Source organism: Hippocampus guttulatus, chromosome 21 (genome assembly GCF_054856545.1).
Source record: "Hippocampus guttulatus isolate MCC_2025c chromosome 21, RoL_Hgut_1.0, whole genome shotgun sequence".
In the NCBI taxonomy this organism is placed as follows: domain Eukaryota; kingdom Metazoa; phylum Chordata; class Actinopteri; order Syngnathiformes; family Syngnathidae; genus Hippocampus; species Hippocampus guttulatus.
Window position 1 is genome coordinate 7,737,173 of NC_141281.1, and position 16,803 is coordinate 7,753,975.

Below are 16,803 nucleotides of genomic sequence, written 5' to 3' on the forward strand. Positions count from 1 at the left end.
TTAAGGACGTTTTGTCCTTGGTGGAGGTCTTCCGTCGACCTGCACTTTTCCTCCCTTTCCAGTTCTGATGAGTCAATTAACTAAATGGAACTAAATCATCTTGTATGTTGCTGCCCACGCGCTACAATGCTCACGTTGTTATCCGACCCACAAAGCATGATGGGTAGAACGCATTTGTCTGAGGTGGAGAGGTCACCTGCAGCCAATGGATGCCCCCACGGTGCCCCCCCCCCAAGCCTTCCCGACTGTTGCTTGGATACACTGCCGATTTAATTAAGGCCGGCGGTTTCCTCCGTTAACCTTCATTTTCATTAAAGCCGATGAGGCGTCCTCAAGTGTTGTCCGAACTTCAACAAAGAATGCGATGAGCATTGTTGATGGAAGCTGAGCCGGCGGTCGTCTCACACGTGGCGCCGTTTTTTTTTTTTTTGCGCTGGCAAAGCGATACGGCTCTGACTCGCCTGCTCGTTATTTGAGCATCAGCGTGGAGTACACTTCGGCCATTCTTCCCAAACAAGGCGCCTTCTTTCATACTTTCTGAAAGCCGCAATGGCGCCCGTGGGATTGAAGCTCAGCTCTCGGGGCTAATTGGCCTCGGGGCCCCCATGCGCTGTATTTACAGGCGACCCCGCTGTGACGTGGAGGAAGTAGGAGCTAGCTTCCCGGGCTTTGGACACAAAAAAAAAATGATGGTTGACACGACACATTTAGGCAGAGGTGTGAGTATTAGATATGCAAGTCACAAGGCAGTCTCAAGTGTTAACCTTCAAGTCCCAAGTTACTTCGTGTGGCAAACGGCCAGCAAGTCAAATCGTATGTGACTGAAATGTTCAAACTGCCTTCAACTTTTGGTTTCAGTCCTATACAGTACATTTGTGATATACGCAACTACAAACAAAATTTAGAACAAATGAAGTAAAAATACAAAAAAAAGAGGACATTTGTTGCACAAATGCCTTTTTTTAGCTGTTGCAAACAAATAGTGAAGCATGAGATCCTTCCGCTGATTATGTCACACGAGGAACCTCTTTGGCTTGATTTCCAACTTGCCTTTGTGTACTTTCACAATTAATCTCATGTCAGCTCTTCCGCTTCTTCTTCCTGTTTCTCGTTCGACATGCTTGCTTGGCCGACGCCGGAACTATTCACTTGGCTGCATGACTATTTTGCTCTTTAACGTTTTGGGGGCACCACTTGAAACTTTTAACTTGCAGCATCAAGCTCACGGTCCCCCTTTTTTTTTTTTTTTTTTTGGGCGGCAGGATCTCCGAGCACGACGTGCACTTGAGCGTGCCGTTTTAAGAGTGAAATATTCTCATCGGAGTTAACAGAAAGTGGAGGAGGCGCGAAAACGCTCATCTGTCACTTTGGGCTTTGCTTCGCACTCCAGACTGGCGACAAGTGACTTGTTGCCTCCCAGAATTCACTCGCGCTCATTGAAGGCCAACAGACAATTATCGTGCAAGTTGGATTGCTTCTTGACTGCGACGTTTGAATTTGTATTCATTTTGTTATTACTTTTTATCAAGCAAGTTTTGGGCATTACCCCAAAAGAAAACGCATGACCAATTGGCACATTGCCCCCCACCTCCATATGAGCTACAGCTCATATTGGAGTGTATTATTAATCGTCTGCCATGTAATATTTTTGCCTGTTCTTCCTTTTGTTTGCGTGACAAGCCAGTCGGCTTTTTTTGGCCGCCGGTAGCCAATTAGGGAGATGACTATTGATCGGCGTGACGCTAATCTCCCTTTTCGCAGGATGAGGCGATCGATAGGTGAGCGTAATGAGCAACCTGAACGAAGCGAATGAGATTCGGACTGGATACATATTTTAAAAGGTGCCGTTATTACGTTTATTTCTGGAGTTACGTGGGGGAGAAGCTGAAATAGAATGAACTCGCTTCACTTTTTATTTATTTATTTATTTTTGTCTTTTGATTTCTTGGCATGACTGCATGTGCACGGCAGTCTTGTCTTGTAAAACATAATTCATGAACAAGCTCCAAACATTCTGTCTGCGGAGAACTTTTTATTTAATTTTTTTTCCAGCTGGCGGCTTGCCGTCTGTCTTGGCCTGGCTGGCTTTTTATTTGTTGTTGTTATTTTTCTTCAGCAGACATACCTTGTACACCCGGTGCCACCAATCCAACTCATGCTTGCTAATAATGTGCTTTTCTGACTGGTTCAAAATGAAAGGCACACAAGGTGATAAATGACAGAAAATGGAGCAAGTGTGTGGCTGCCTATAATGAAGGGATCAGAAAACTTTTTGGCTGGTTTGGAAACAAACAGAGGGGCCAGCTTGATTGTAGATGGGGGTTCCTTGGCGCCGAGTTGCCACCAGGTGGTGCCAAAGCAATATTTCCATATTAGACATGGCTTTGTCCTGAGTCCAAAACAGTCAATAAAGTATTATCGGGGCCCCCCCCCACCTCAAAATCCACAAGTAGACACATTCATTGAAGCTGAACTATCTGATAGTTTTAGAATCGATTTTTCCAATTTATTAGCCGCTCAAATCTTCATATACTAAAAATATTTTTCTTATTGCTTCTATTGTTTATTGCAAAATCTTTTTTTTCCCCTCTGTGCATGACTGATCTAGCGACCTGTTTGAAATAAAAAGCTACTTGTTTTCTTGTGTAATTTTCCTTATAGATCAAACAAACTATTTTTTTTCTTTTCAAATATTGCTGATAGTTCAGTGACTGGTTTGGGCCTCCGCAACAGCTGTCAGAAAATCGTCAAAAATGCCCATGGTTGTTTTCTAAAGTAAAAGCGGTGTTAACACATCTCTTTTGCAGAAAAAAGCCCTATAATTAGTCTGCTTTTGTTTAGTCGAGAGGCTGCAATCAGAGGATGTGGGACATTTTAATTTAAACAGTGGCTCTCTTACCAAAGTAGCTGTCGATTATTTCAATAATCGATTAGTTGTGCATTATCATATCGATTAATTGCTGCGCCGGTACTGAAGCGCGATTGACCGCATGCTGCCGGTTGGCTGTCCTTTTATGCACTTTTTTTTTTTTTCTGTGACTTTTTCCGTCCACTCTCCCAACTGGGTTAGCTCGAAAGTTTGTTGTGCGTCTTTCCAGGTTTGCAAACTTTTAAACTGGCTCATTTGCAAAGCTAGGTTAAGCTTATGTAAACGAGATGCATTTCAAGTACGTCGGAGGCACCCGGAAAACAAACATTTCCGCCCCCGCCGGTGCCCCTCCCCCTTGACAGGCGAGTGACAGCTATTTAAATGCAAAGTGTCATTAAGGCACACAACCCTGCGCGACACCTGCTTTAATCACGGCAAACAAAGGCGCCGCCAGTGGCCGAGTCGGCGCTCCCGCTCTGTGATATTCAAATGACGGGGCGGCGCAACATCCACAACAGCAACATCAAAGAATAGGCAGCGCGCCGCCAAGGGCCTCCCGCCGACGCCGCTAATCACCATCAATTTCCGCCTGATTAAAGCAAGAAGAAGAAGAAATTGCTCACTCTCTTAAAAATCATATGGAGTTGAACTGAAGCCATTGCGGCCTCCCTCAAAAGTGCACTTTGGAAAGCTTTTTGTGCGCCCGCCGTACAAGCGTCACTTCGGCGGAACGCCGTTGTCTCGCAGGAACGATGCGCTTGATGGGGCTTGCTTGATGCTTGGAGGTTTTGTGGGACAGGCGAGGCAAAAATTTTCATCCCAAAAAATTTACATTTTAGGACTAAGGTGCCATCAGATTATCCAGCAAGAGGCCTTTTTAGGAACATTTTGAACCTCGTGTTGTACCATTTTTTTGGGGTGTGTTTTAGCTTGCAAAACATCTTTATTATTATTATTTTTTTGGTCAAATTTATTTTGCGGGTCCAAGGTTGTGACAAGTCAAGTCAACTGTATTTATAGAGCACTTTCAAACAGCCATCGCTGCATACAAAGTGCTGTACATGGAGCAATTTAACATGCACAATAAACAGTAAGACAAATCGGTGATAAAGGCGGAAGAAAGCACCAAAAAGTAAAACCAAGAACAAATCTAAGTCATGCTGAGTCGAATGCCAAAGAATACAAGTGAGTTTTGAGGAGGGTTTTGAAGATGGGCAGCGAGGAGGCTTGCCGAATGTTCAGTGGGAGGTCATTCCAGAGAGAGGGACCAGCAACAGAAAAGGCTCGATCCCCTCTGAGCCTCAGTTTAGTTCTTGGTACTTCTAATAATGTCTGGTCCACAGACCTGAGGCGCCGGGCAGGTGTGTAGGGGCGGATGAGCTCAGAGAGGTAAGGTGGCCGAGATTATTCAGAGATTTGAAAACAAATAAGAGGATCTTGAAAATAACTCTAAAATGTATGGGGAGCCAGTGAAGGGATGCCAGAGTAGGAGTATAGTGACAGGCCAATTATTCTCGCAAATGTTGGTCTAATATGTTATTTTGCCTCCTGTGCCGTTGGCCTTCTAGCAAGATGACTTTGGAGAAACTTTCGGAACACATGTACCATCTGCTACTGCGCTGTTTTTTTTTTGTTTTTTTTAGCTTGTGATGCAATTTTCTTGTGGTTGTGATATTTTGTGGCACTTAAGAGACAACCGTTTCACAAAAATGCCGGTGTAATTTGAAACTTAAGAATCAGAATGAGAATGACTTTTTTGTAAAAAGGTCACAATGAAATTAAGAGTGCTTAACCAAGAACATTGAAAAAAAACAGTAAATAATACAACAGTACAGTAATAAAAAACAGTACAAAATGCGAACCGAGCAATGGGAGCCACGTCGTGTTTTGTATGTCACGTCGCATTAGAAGTAGTTGAGATTTTTATTGATTTTTTTTAAAAATAATGCAATTGATTTAATAAAAAAGTCCGAATTGGGGATCATATCCTCCAGTGCGCCTTATTCCAAAGTTCCATTTTACAAAGTTGAAAGCCATACTTTAGAAATGGTGTACTTTGTCTTGGACTCGGTCCTGATGGGTCTCGCTGGTGGTTTCCATATTGGACAGCTGAAATCCGCTGCTCTTCCCGGTCCTGTAATTTTAATTTTAACAAAAGGGCTCACTGGGACGAAACATCCGTCACGCCCGCCAAGGCCCGGCTGGCCACATGTCACTAAAGCATCGGGCATTTCTGTTGGATACTTTTTGTCTTTGTTGAGAAACTGCCGCACAGACTTCACTCGGCTTTCGTGAGCACGTCCGTGCGTCGAAATGATAATAAGCGTATGTTAGTGTATTCTATTGTTGATAAATGTTTCATCAGCACGGCGCTCCTGCGTCGCCATCCATACATAAACGACCATATGCTCGGCTGTTTCCTCTTAAGATGCAAATGCGCTTTCTCATTCAGGTGGAGTTGTGATTTTGTGCACGTCGATGTTCCTCTTTTTCGCAGGATTTAAAAGAGCCAGTTTACGCAGCGCAAACGTTAGCCGCGTCGGCGTTGCGCATGTTGCTTGCAGTTTGGACGTCAAGTGTTATTGTTCAACATCTGGCCGCTGCCGCAGTGGGGGAATAAATCAGCGGCCTCTTTGACTAATCAAACGTAATCACAGCGGCATTCTGCCGGATGTAATTAACAGGCGCAGCGTGGAACATATATATCGACTTCAATCTGCTCGCGATCGCAAAGGACCGCCGTTATGCGGCTCGTATGTAGGAGTCACGCGCCGGCGAACCTGCGATGGCTGCAAATGAGTTTTCGCACGGTTAATTACGAGTCCGAAAACCTGCACAAGTATCACAAGTGAAAGTGTTGCGCTTGAAATAAGGGGAGGAAAGGAGCGGCCAAGCGGCGGCGTATGCATGAGCTCACCAAAAGGAGTACACCCAATCGCATTTGTGCTCAAAAATAAATTTTCATTGGCGTAATGCGAGAAAGGACATTTGCTACAATGTCAATTATTGTTTACAGATTGCGCAACTGTAGATGTACCGTGCCCCTGAAATTACTCAACACACAGCCGTTTTTGTCTAATAATGGGTGACAAAAATGAAAAATATTGTACCCCACCCACCCACCTACCATTTATTTTTTTGAAAATGAGGAATCAAAAAGGATGATGTAAGGTATATTTTGATATCTGTATGTTTGCGATTGAATTACTCTGACAAAGTCCTGCTATGAAACTCGCCCAGACAAGCCCTATTCTTAAAAACTCATTCAGTACCAGCCAATTCTAGACCAAGTCTGAAAAGACGTTTAAAAACGTCTTTGGGAGTGAATGAGTTAAGCAGATGTTTTTGTTTACCTCCTCTAATATGGGCGGGGTCTGATGTCAAAATTGGATCATTTTGAGGATTTACCATCAACCACCTCATCGGACACACCTATTTTTTTCCCCACCCCACGGCCCAAACAGATCATTTTAATCATGTAAGACTGTCAGCTCATACTGACATTTTTAACAAACGTTACAAAAAGGGGTCTTAAAAAAAATCTAATCACTTTTAAAGATGAGACCCCCTGAAAATGTGTCACATGAGGAAATGTACTTCCTGCCTCAATGAGAAATTTAAAATGCGTGCAATGTCGTATGGCGAGTTTGGACTTGCATATTTCACCACGGCTAATTCAAAACAGTTGGACACACACACACACACACACTCACGCGCACACACACGAGGCCCGTAAAAAGATTAGTCCTTCGGTGCACAAAATGCCTGAGCCATGACAGTGAATGATGGCTTCATTTAAAGTCATAATAGTTTTAATAAATGAAGTAGAGGCGGCCATGGTGAACCGGCGCGATGTGATTAAACACGCTGGGGTAATGCTAATTAGCTTCCTTCAGGTGTTCGCGGCAAAATACCGAATCTCCCTCCCAAAAAACTGTCGGTCGCTCGGCTGAATTTTCAAAGTAGTCGCTGACGACAGTGCCCGCATTTCCTCTGTATATTGGGCCCGCAAAGCCTCCATCAGATAAGGATTTGAGGCGCTTCCTTTCCGGCTGCCGTTTGGGAGCGGGAGTCGGCAAGAAGTCACCTTCATATGAAAGCCATCGATCCGCTCTGCGTTCGAGACAATACGGGAGATGTTTTCATTTGATTTGACTCCCTCAGACTGACATGAGGGATCGACACTTCATAATGAGGCAGAACCCCCGCCCCCCCCCCACGGTGGCTCTACGATATCATCCCTCTTTTTTTTTTTTTTTAAAGATGTGTGGAAAACCAACAGGCAGGTTTCCAAAGGCACGCAAAAGCGACAGGTGGCGCTACAACTTAGGCTGTTACTTGACGTCCTCTTGACCGGACGTCTCCTCATTTTCTCAAAATAATTCCATCACCTCCCGCATCATTCTTCTGTCCATCAGATGAGGAAAAATGAACCCCTTGCCGTCGGATCGTATGGTCTTCCGTAAACACTGCCGGGCGTCATCGTCGTCTTTTGCTCGTGTCACTCGACATCGTGATTTGTACGCATGCGTGTCACGTCACGGATACGCATTCAGTTCACATTAGAGGACACATTTGTTTTTGCAACGTGAACGAGAACAGAAAAAGAGCGGATTAAAAAAAATATTCATAATCTGAATTGGGCAACACGCCTTGGAGTGTGAACGTAGCCTGTCTGACCGCAATAGCTCAGTGTCGGGATGAAGATTACATGTAAATGTAATATCTTATGCCTCGCCCTTATTTCTGCGGACTGCTTTCAATTCCGCAGAGATCTTTGAAATCTGCAGCAAATTCCGCGATGGCGGAATTGTGGATTCCTGCGAGGACTAACCGTGTGCTATTAACATTCAAATATTCCAAAGCGTCGGTTTTGCCTTGTACTCGACTCCACCATCACTGGCAAGTTAATTCCTTCCAAATTGAAATTTGTGGCTTGGAGCCTTGGATGCAATTGTCACGTTTCTTTATGTCAGGCCTTGCTTCTCGGAACCTTGACTTCTTAGATTATCGCCTCCCTCAAGGCGCTGAGGTGTTTGTGTTCAGTGCGTGGTTGTGTCCTTGCCCGCTTGCTTTGACTCGTTGCTGTACCTGGCACATTTTTTATTTTTTTTAAGACTTCATTGCTTTATGGATTTTTGTTTAATTTGACAATGTTGGGAGGAATGGGAAAAGTCCTTTTGGTTGTTTTACTGGAGTTGAAACATTTTTTCATTTTTTTTTTCGCTTGACTTTTTCTCTGATGGACTGATATGACCTTTAGGTATTTGTGATACTTGTGAATTGGTACATTTACTCACTTTTTTTTAATTTTTATTTTTCTTTCGATGCACAGTTAAGGCATTTTCTTGTTACTCTGATGTTTTCAAATGTCTTCATTTTGCTTTAACGATGGAAGACAATTTTTAGTTTGACATCTGTGAGGGTGGACTTTTGCACCGATTTTCTTGTTTTGTTTTATTTAATCAGGTAAATGATTCAAGATTGGGTATTCGAAGAGTGCAAGAGATGACCGTCGGGACTATCGCCGATCGATTCGCTCGTCTTTCAGCTGGCGACTGAGACAAAGTAGCTAAATGAAGCTAAGGTTTTCCAATGCATTGCTAATTAGTTCACGTGAGAGCGAAATTGGGCAGTGGGAATGACCCCAGGCATTGACAGACATCCGACTAAGAAAATAATGATGGATTGGAGTCATTTCTTCATTAACACAAGAAGGAATTCACTGTATATATGTATATGTGTGTGTGTGTGTGTGTGTATACGTATATACAGTAAATATTCCCATCCCCGGAATTCTACGGAAAGGAATATCCTTCACCCGGAATAAAAACCTATGCATTAACATTTTGACTACGATATTACATGTTACCGGAAGTTGCGTAAGCGGAAATTCCACTACCCGTAACCTGGATGGAGGTGTAATGCCGCGGGAGCTTAAATACACGCAACGCCCACCCGATGCGACGGAAAAGACAACGCTGAAACAAGTTTTCACTTCGCGTTTTTCGATCATCAGATTCTAAACGACGACGTGCAAGTGAGTTTTTATTGCCGTGCGTTTTACTGTAATTGTGAATGATTTTAACTTTATTCACTTACGTCCTGTCGAACGCGGCACTAGCTTAAAAGCAGCACCCACTCGACACGACCGAAGAAACGTGTTCGCTTCGCCGTTTTCATTCATCAGATTCGAAACGAAGACGTGTAAGCGACTTTTTATTGGCGTGCGTTTTACTGTAATTGCGAAAGATTTTAACTTTATTCACTTACGTCGTGTAGATCATCGCATCGAAACGTAGAAGAACTGTAACAACTGGAGCGGAGCGAGTAAAATGCATCCGTTTGAGCGAGGCTGGACACAAAGTTAAAAAGATCCAGCAGACACTTGGAGTCGGAAAGACGCAAATCTACGAAACTTTAAACAACAAGGCATCGATTCAACTCCTGATGACAAGCCACCATCCAGCAAGGAAGCAATGCAAATGGCAACAAAAATCCTTCAGTATGCACAAGAATTACCAGACATCGGTGATCAACGGGACTGTTACTTGCAACTAGCAAGAAAACTGTATGACACGCAGGCAAACTTTGTCATAAACCAAAGAATGCATCTAAGAAAACAATCCAAAATACATATTTTTTTCCCAAGACAGAAAAAAAGGAAACATTAAAATACTGTACGTATTTTACTGTTGTGATTTTTTTTTTGGATACACCTGTATTGCAGTTTTTGTTATATAAACAGTTTTTGGACAGTATATTTTTTTATTTTATTGATTGTGTTGTTACACGTGCATTTTGTCAACATACTTGCAGGTTCATAAAGGAGGTGTACCATGCTCATTTCCCAAATGAGGAATTTCTGTTATCAGGACAAATTGGACAGCGCAAACACGAGTCCGTACTAGAGAATATTTACTGTATAGATACATCCATGCGTGTATATAAATATATCCATGCGTGTATTTTGGTTATGTTTTGTGATGTGGCTTCTGATTGCGGCGAGGGAGTTGTCGGAGCACCTCGGGGCTGAAAGGAAATAATTGATTTTTCCCTTCAAGGTTAGCGAGGGAGGGAGGGGGGGGGGGGAGAGCCGCAGGGAAAGCTACACAGGGCCCAGCAGTGGGCCAATTAACGCTGTTGATTTGGAAGAAGTGGGAAGCATTTATTTATTTATTTAGTTTAGCATTTCCCCGACAAAAGTGGAAGTACTGAAGAAAATATCCCCTAATCATTCTTTACCCAAGTTGCCTCCTCTTGTGACGCGCGCGCATAAACACACGTCTTGCTTGTTATTGTTGGTATGAAAAGAGGTATTTTTAGTGTGCTACCTCAAAAGCAAGTGTGACTTTTGCCGGTCGGCATCTCCTGCGACTTCTATTTTTATGTCTCAGCAACATATATTATTAAGCATCAAAGCCTTTTTTTTTTTTTTTTTTTTGGGGTCCTTTTCATAATCCTGTTGTTTTGGTGGCGGTGCGGGGGGGGGGACGTCTCAAGTCTCCGACATAAAAGAAAATATTAATAACCTGCTCACTATTGATCACTTAGCGCTCCGCTGAGTCCCTCGCGATCCACACGCAAAACAGTTTATGGCATTATTAAAATTAAGGGATGCATTAAGTACCTTCTCTGCACTTTTACGGCAAGAAATTTCACGTCTGGGCCGCTGGATTTCAGAGGAAATGTGCCGTACAACATTCGGAGATACCAAATAAGCTAATAGCGATCTTGTGTGACGATGGCTTGCTAGTCAGCTAGCGAGCAGTCTAGAGTTGCATTGCGAACATTGAAATGACGTGCTTTCATTTGATAATGATGGCAATTTTGGATGCAAATTTGAATCCTTGTGGATGCGAAGCTACCATTTTGATGTGGGCTTTTTATTCATTTTATTGGATTAAGTAATTAAAAAAAGATTGTGGCTTTATAGTGGCATAAAAATATTAAACACTGAGACATTTTCATGAATGTATATTTTCTTCTGTGAATTGAACTTCGCCCACGATTCTTGTGAAAATAAGCGGATCGGATAATGGGGGTATGATGAATGGATGAAATGAACTCTTTGGATTAAGGGACAAAAGCACACATGGCTAGCTAGATGGCGAATCGTGTCGTGTTGCCTGGCTGCGTAGAAGTTGCATTGATTTGATATTGAACAAACAAATTATTGTGAATATTTCTCTGCCTTGGCTCTCGGCGGAGGCGGACGCTTTTCTGCTCTGTTCAGCCACCAGGCGCTCGACACGTAGACATAAACAAAGGACAATAATACATGCCCTGCGATCACAACGTCCTTGTCGGATTCCTATTCGCTCCAGCCCCTCGTGTTCCAACTTGATTGGCGGTAGCGCTCCCATGCTGAGCTCGCTCGCTGGTCTGATTGTGACGCTCCCCCCGTGCCCTCTCAGAAATGTAGTATGTAAAAAGTATTTGCGATAGGAATAGCACACTCAGCTATTGTTAGCTAATGTTAGCAAGCTGTGTAAATGGCAATATAAACCCTTTGGTGTGTTAAAATGGCACGACGCGAGCTCCCTCTCTCCATCTAGGCCCCTTTTCATGTATTTTATTAATAAAATAATTTAAAAAAAAAAGTGATTGTGCCGCTTGATAAGGCAGTAAGTAAACAAGTGCGTTAAAAGGAGCTAATTAGCGATAAGGACTTTTTAACCCCCGCTGGAGGTGAAAGTACAAAGCCACATTTCATTTCACACTTTATTTACTTGCCTAATGAGATTATCTATTTGATGTATCCGTTTATAGCCCGGCCAGACATTCGCCTTTGAGTATTAACGGTGGCCGGCTCACAAAAGTCCACTCTTCGGAAAAATGTGAAGATTGAAGAACGTGGCAAGAACGATGCGATCATAGCTGCCAGCCAAACCCCTCCCCACCCCCACCCCCCTCGCTCGCGGATATGCACGGGTTGATTCATGGGATAAAACTGGGGATGTGCTCTATTTCGCCGCGTTCATATCCATTTATGTAATTAACAAGAAGTGCTACCGGTTGCGCTGGCGGTTAATAAGCTCCGGTGGGGAAACGCGGGCAAGCGGGTGAACCCGTGGCCCTGGAGATGTTAAACACAGATGAATAGATGCCAGAGCACACATGGCCTGCCACTAAATCACACCAAATGAGCAACGCAAATGGGCCTCGCCGCTCAAAACCCAATGTCCCTTAAATGGACCGGGACTCTCATAGATATTGAAAACGGCTAACCTTGACATCAACGTGCCACCTTTTGGACACGAATCTGTCCAATTGGCGCCGCCTCTTTCCAGGCGGGCCAAGACATGTGCCGGTCAGCCGCAAAGTCAAGATGGCTCATCTTACTGATTCTGAAATTGAATCAGTTTGGAATTTATCTGGTTTCTCCTGTTTGCATCAAATATTTTAAGTTTTTTTTGCCGTTGTTGTTTTTCCTCCTGAATGTGCCCTCTTCCTAACTTCTTTCAAATCGACATTTTTTTGTGTACCATTCTCGGGTACATATCACGGAGTACTTATTTGCAATATTGGGTAGGGCTTCAACAAATGCGAACTTTTACTCGACTTTCCTTACTAACTTGCCAAACAGCGTCGGACAATAATGGCGAATTTACTGCGCCTGTCAGGCCTCCACTTCTTAAACCTTGATCTTAACTAAAGCGGCTTTATAGCTAAACCAAACATGCGCGCTAACCTTGACAGATGACCGTAAAACTTTTTTTTTCCCTCCCCCCACACACACAACAGCTGCTTTATAACGTCAGCACCCGAAGCCTCGTGAAAGTTGTCTGCATCCTCGTCGGCGACAAAATAAACACACAAAACGTTTGGCTGAGAGCCACGCGCGATCAAATGTTTTTGCCCACGCAGTTGCACAGCTTCCATCTGCACAGCTTTGCCGTTCCAGATTTTTTTTATTTTTTGCTGAGCTAAAAGGTATAAAATGTTAGCGGGGCCAGAATGACGTTAGCGGCAAAATAATGCCGCGTTTTTTGCAAGCGTATGCTAACACAAAGGCGCCTTGTGCGGTTGACGTCATAAAAGTCCACTGTGGCCCAACTTCAATGTTATTATAATTAAAGGTAGCTTTTTTTTTTTTTTTTTAATAATCCAAGGTTTCTGGGGTTTACTGTTCAATTGGGTGTGACAAAAAAAATTCAAGGTAGGGTTCCCAATTGAGGTTTCCAGCAAATATGAGTGTTTCAAGTCAGGACTAAGGTTTCAAGTTCATTCATTCATTTTCCGAACCGCTTGATCCTCACTAGGGTCGCGGGGGGTGCTGGAGCCAACCCCAGCTGTCTCCGGGCAGTAGGCGGGGGACACCCTGAACCGGTTGCCAGCCAATCACAGGGCACACAGAGACGAACAACCATGCGCACTCACACTCACACCTAGGGACAATTTAGCTTGTTCAATCAGCCTGCCATGCATGTTTTTGGAACGTGGGAGGAAACCGGAGCACCCGGAGAAAACCCACGCAGGCCCGGGGAGAACATGCAAACTCCACACAGGGAGGCCGGAGCTGGAATTGAACCCGGTACCTCTGCACTGTGAAGTCGACGTGCTAACCACTCGACTACCGGGCCGCCCAGGTTTCAAGTTGACATTTCAAATTGGGGTTTCAAGTCTGGGTTAGGGTTTCCATTTAAGGGGTTTCAAGCAAAGATGAAGGTTTCAAGCCACGTAAAGAATTTCAATTAATGTTTGAGACCGTACGATGGTTTCAGGAGCGGGTTCAGGTGTCAAACGGGTGGATTGGGGCTTCGAGCAGAGTTCAGGGTTCCCTAGTCAGGTTTCTGATTAGAAATTAAGCTTTTAAGAAAGAAATTAGGTTTTCAATGGAGGGTACCGAGACAATTTTGGCGTTTCAGGTAAGCCTTTCAAGCAAACATTACAGTTTCAAGGCAGGGTTAGGGTTTCAAGTAAAGGTTGTATATACCGCAGTACATTTCTACATGCTCCTGTGTTGTCGGCGAGTCCATTAATTGCCTTCCTTGCGGCTTCCTTATGGTACTGGCCGCTCTTGCCAGCTTGGAATAACGCCATAAAGTCCTCGCCATAACTAACGTCCATAACAACGCTCTCATCGCAAGACCGCCGCTCGCTCGCCTAATTGTGCAGAGTTATGCTCTGCTCAACGCCCACAGGAAGAGCTGCACTCGCCGCCGTCGGGAAAAACCTTTCCTCAGTTTCTTCTTCTTTTACGTCCTCGTCTCCCTCTCGGTCTTTCTTGCTTTTATGAGACTAATTTGCGCCGTGCTGCAGGTCTGGATTTCGATTTTTAGCTTCTCTTGAACTTTAAAATGTTATAATGGAAGAAAAGATTGTGCAGAACGGCGGAGTGCTCCCGACGTGAAAGTACCCTGTGTTGCATTTGGAGCTTGATCTTGGTTTCAGGTTTAGGGTCTGAAGCATATGTTTGTTTGTTTGTTTTCTGTTGGCATGAGAGGGGGCATTGGCACAGGTGGCGAGAAACAGGAAGTATTTATTTTTATTTATTTTGTCTGTTGTGTTGTGCCTGCTGTGCGACCTTGGTAGAGGGGCGGGGTTGCTGAGGACTTTTTGATGTTCAAACCGAGAGTACGCTCTTGTCCTCACTGCAGGTGCGCATGTTTGCGCTCCAGGCACAACCGCGCCTTTTCACAAGAACAAGGCGCCCCCCCCCCCCCCTTTGATGAAAATCCTCCAAACAAGCCACCAGATCTGGATCGAGAGCAGTTTTTTTGGGCAAACTCCCTCCCTCACGGGGACCCACACATCGACGTGATGCCGTTTGAACATAACCCTAAACAACATAGAAATCACCCGATTATAAAAAATGTCAGTTTTTTTAAAATAGGAAAAAAAACCATCGCTAAATTCTGAGTTTACAGTCTTATTTTTTTTCAAGATGAAAGTTGTCCTTTCAATGATGAATACGTATTTGGTCAAAATGAAAATAAAATGTTTCATCTTATGAGAAGAATGCAGCTTTTTTTCTAAGAAAATATAAAAAATATAATTTGTCGTCATGTCAGAATTTCTCAAGACATAATCTTGACAAAAACAAAGATGTATTTTCACCGCTTAAATCAGCATGCACTTTTTGAAAGCGATGTGGCATAATATTTAACGAGAAATGATTTTGCAGAGCCCTAGGAAGCTACGACTACCTGGGGACCATGGACCCCAGTTTGCGAGCCGGAGAAATTCCTTGCGTCCAAGTTGCTGTAATGAGGGAGTCCCTGCCAGCGACTCGAGGCCGCGTGGACTTAATGAGGGCACAGGGAGGCCGCCCTCAAATCAAAGAGCGTTCACAGCTAATTGGAGAGGATTGACCTTTAACCTCGGTCCCCAGCCGCCCACCGCAGGAAACCCCGGGAGACGCTCTCCTCCCAGGCTGCCGCGCCTTCATTTCCATACCAAAGTCAAGTCATCTATGACACGTCGGCAAAGGTGAGTTTCACGGCTGGTTTTGGGGGGGGGGGGGGTTTGAAGCCAGGATTGTGGTACCAAACAAGGGTTAGGATTTTAAAGAAGGCCTGTGCCTTTAAAGTCGGGTTTCAAATTCGGGTTAGGCTCTTCAGTCTTTGACGTGTAATCCTTACGAGAGGCGCCAGCAGCCACAGTTGTCATCAATTACGCGATTTTATGGGAATTGAACGGGACAAGCAGCTTGTGATTGATCAGTGTTAAATGCATAGCATGATGCATGTACGCACACACACACACACACACGTACATATATGCGCACACACACTACTAAATACTTCTACTACTACTGTAAATAGCATGCAAAATGTACAATGGTTACACTGGTGATATTTATAAATACATTATAAGGTCATCAAAAACACATTTCATTGTTGTTGTTGGTCTTTTATGGAAGATGTTTGCGTTATCACCAATGCAAATATTACGAGCATAAAAGCATTGTCTGAGTCTTGTAAAATCAGTCAGAATGCTCGGTTTTAAGTTAGGTTATTACTGTCCCACGCTACGGTTAGGGTTTTTAAATCAGGCTTTTCTGTTCGCGTTTTCTCCTGCTGTCGTCTAACCCGGAACCAAGGAGCCTTGTCCCAATACTTGTGCCCACCTTGCGATAAAAGACGGCGGCGTCTCATTTGTTGGAATTAAAACGCGCTCAACCTGCTAATGACTTGTAATGGTATTGTAATATTGACAGAGATTGCGTCCGTCGTTAAGAGATGGATAATTAAGCCTAATGACGATGTCGACGTGTCCTAATGTCACTTTGGTGATGAGGTGGGGGAAAAAACACTTCTGAAGGATCAGCATTTTTTGGGATGAACAGGATTTCAGTAACTTGAATGTTGCTCCAAATTTCAAGGTTTGAAGGCAAATTCACGATAGGGACCTGGGTTAGGGTTTCAGACCAGGTTTAATATTTCAACAGAGACTCAGAAGCCCAGGTTAGAGTTTCAAAGTAGGTGGAAGCAAATATTAGGGCTTCAAATAATGGGTTCAGGTTCCCAGCCAGCGTGGGAGTTTCAAAGTAGGATGTGAAGATGAGTTTAGGGACTCAAAACGAGGGTTTCAAGTTGAGTTTAAAATTAGCATTTGAGCAAACAAACTCCCAATCCAAGCCCTAAGCAGACAAACAGAAATGCTGAAATAACTTTATTATGTAAAAATAATAAATTGAGAGCGAGCGAGCCGTGCCGAGCCTCGACGCCGTCCTTTCCTAACAATGCAGCTCGTTAATGCGAATAAGCGCAGCGTATAGCCGCCATTGTTTGAAAATCAGCAAGGTCGCCAGTGCGCAATCCTAATCTAAATGTATACGGCACAAATGCACTTGTGTTGTTGCCGCTGCGTTAATGAGTCTCCGCGGCATCGAACACAGTTAGCCCATGGCTGTCATCTACTCTGCCCGTAATTGTTTGTATGAAGAAACCCACTCGCTCACATTGTTTTCATATTTGATCAACTTT

The 16,803-nt window shown here is 43.9% G+C and overlaps 1 protein-coding gene across 2 annotated transcripts in view; it reads left to right on the forward strand.

Moving 5' to 3' along the window:
- The window catches only part of LOC147186960 (cadherin-7-like), a 109,560-nt gene that overhangs the window by 4,270 nt on the left and 88,487 nt on the right, over positions 1-16,803 (forward strand). The window contains exons 1-2 of one of the 2 annotated variants that reach the window (XM_086102505.1): positions 8,800-8,909; positions 15,000-15,304. The gene's annotated coding sequence lies outside the window, so the exon portion shown is untranslated. Of the gene's footprint in view, positions 1-8,799; positions 8,910-14,999; positions 15,305-16,803 lie in introns of those variants that run through there. The other variant, XM_086102504.1, reaches the window with a different exon arrangement.